Source organism: Rhipicephalus microplus, chromosome 6 (genome assembly GCF_043290135.1).
Source record: "Rhipicephalus microplus isolate Deutch F79 chromosome 6, USDA_Rmic, whole genome shotgun sequence".
NCBI lineage: Eukaryota > Metazoa > Arthropoda > Arachnida > Ixodida > Ixodidae > Rhipicephalus > Rhipicephalus microplus.
In genome coordinates, this window is record NC_134705.1 from 54,627,619 (window position 1) to 54,630,303 (window position 2,685).

At 43.8% G+C, this 2,685-nt stretch overlaps 1 non-coding gene across 1 annotated transcript; it reads right to left on the reverse strand.

Annotated features, from left to right (window-relative positions):
* Nucleotides 1-2,376: 2,376 nt before the first annotated feature.
* Nucleotides 2,377-2,449, reverse strand: TRNAT-CGU (transfer RNA threonine (anticodon CGU)). Its single transcript has one exon. It is a non-coding gene; the product is annotated as a tRNA-Thr (tRNA).
* Nucleotides 2,450-2,685: the final 236 nt, after the last annotated feature.

Sequence of the window (2,685 nt, forward strand, 5' to 3'; positions counted from 1 at the left end):
GCCTTGGCGGACCTTCTTTCGTCCACACATCTCACCTCGCTCCAATATCCGAATACCTGCTGCCGCATATTCATCGATCGGCTCATTGGCTTATCGCGTGCTCCAAACAGACACCCGAGACGACAACTTAGCCGCTTCAAACTGCAAGATGAAACATTGTGTCGGCAAACTTACCATCCTCTCGATAACCAAAGAGTTCCCGTCATTCTTCGCTCACTTCATCTGGAAATTTTACAAACATTTCCTGAGGAAGCGACAACTGGCCAATAATTATTCCACAAGATTTACGACCGCCTCGAAATTCGCTGCTTTTGGCCTTGCTTCCCTACTTCTGTCGTCAAGTACGTCGCTTCCTGCATGTCAATCCAACACTGAAAACGTACCACGCTTCTTCCCGCGGAGCCAATGCAACCACTGCCGTGTCCGTCCACTGCCTTTGAATTCTTGGTCATAGACTTATACGGACCTCTTCCACTTACGGCCGCCATTCCCCCGTTAGATTGTTATTGCCATAGATCACCTCACTCGCTACGCGTAGTCGCTATCTCTTCTGTCTGGTGCTACTTCTGAAGTCGCCGTTTTTGTGCTTCGCGCAATTATTTTATGACATGGCGCCCCACGTGTGTTTTTTAGTGACTGTGGCAAGACATTTCTTCCGCATGACCTTGCTGAAGTCTCCCAGGCCTCTAACACTATCCACAAGACAAGTCAGTGTATCAAGCTAATGGTCTGACCAAACGTTTTCACAAAACTTCGTCCGACATGATCTCCATGTACGTTCAACAGGTTCAGCAAAACTGGGACACTTAATTTCACCACGTTCCCATATAATACCGCCATTTAGCGTGCGAAAACTGCGGCCCTTTTTTTCTCGTGTATGGCCGTGCCCTAACCTTTGTTCTGGACACCATCATTTTGTCCAAATCTTCCGTTCCATCTTCATCTCCCTTGAAATACTCCACCACTGCCATGAAAGTGCCCGTGCCAACACTGCTACCTTCAGGACACGAGAAAAATCGACATTGATGCGAAGCGTTGCGTTGTTTTTTTGTGGACACCGGTTCATGCAGCTGGTCTCTGCGAAAATTTATTTACTGATACTCGGTCCATACACTGTCTTGAAACGAACATCTCACGTTAACTATCGTGTAACTCCTGTCGGCGCGGCTCCTGATCGTCTTCGCTGCAGCATCAAGATCGCCCACGCCTTTCGACTGAAACCATATCTACAGTGTCTCAACTTTTTCTAACTTGCCGCCCTCTTTCGCGAAGGAAGGCAAATTAGTGCGAGCATATATATATATATATATATATATATATATATATATATATATATATATATATATATATATATATATATAATAAGATATAACAGACAGTAATGCCAAGGAATGTACAGGGGAAGTTATTAAAACCAATGGAATGTAAATAAGAAGAAAGAAAAGTGGATGAAAAAATTACCAACTGTGAGCAGGAATCGAACCTACGACCTTCTAATTACGCGTTCGATGCTCTAACCACTGAGCTATCACAGCGGCCCTCCCTCCATCCACTTTTTTGGGTTTATCTGTGAATTTAGAAGTAGGAGTGACAGTCAGCGCCATCTATAAGCCAAACAACGAGTGTGAAAACACTCTTATGCGCATGTTTGGCGTCACGTAGCACGTGAACTTATTATGAGCGGGCAGCTGATCAATTGTCCCTCTTATACAACCTAAACACACCAAGTCTGCGAGTACGAGACCCTCGTTCAATGAAAATAAGGGAAAGAAGTGTATACCTAAGGGCTCGTTTTTCCGTGGTTTAACAGAATATTAAATGAGATATAACAGACAGTAATGCCAAGGAATGTACAGGGGAAGTTATTAAAACCAATGAAATGTAAATAAGAAGAAAGAAAAGTGGATGAAAAAATTACCAACTGTGAGCAGGAATCCAACCTACGACCTTCGAATTACGCGTTCGATGCTCTAACCACTGAGCTATCACAGCGGCCCTCCCTCCATCCACTTTTTTGGGTTTATCTGTGAATTTAGAAGTAGGAGTGACAGTCAGCGCCATCTATAAGCCAAACAACGAGTGTGAAAACACTCTTATGCGCATGTTTGGCGTCACGTAGCACGTGAACTTATTATGAGCGGGCAGCTGATTAATTGTCCCTCTTATACAACCTAAACACACCAAGTCTGCGAGTACGAGACCCTCGTTCAATGAAAATAAGGGAAAGAAGTGTATACCTAAGGGCTCGTTTTTCCGTGGTTTAACACAATAAAAAATGAGATATAACAGACAGTAATGCCAAGGGATGTACAGGGGAAGTTATTAAAACCAATGGAATGTAAATAAGAAGAAAGAAAAGTGGATGAAAAAATTACCAACTGTGAGCAGGAATCGAACCTACGACCTTCGAATTACGCGTTCGATGCTCTAACCACTGAGCTATCACAGCGGCCCTCCCTCCATCCACTTTTTTGGGTTTATCTGTGAATTTAGAAGTAGGAGTGACAGTCAGCGCCATCTATAAGCCAAACAACGAGTGTGAAAACACTCTTATGCGCATGTTTGGCGTCACGTAGCACGTGAACTTATTATGAGCGGGCAGCTGATTAATTGTCCCTCTTATACAACCTAAACACACCAAGTCTGCGAGTACGAGACCCTCGTTCAATGAAAATAAGGGAAAGA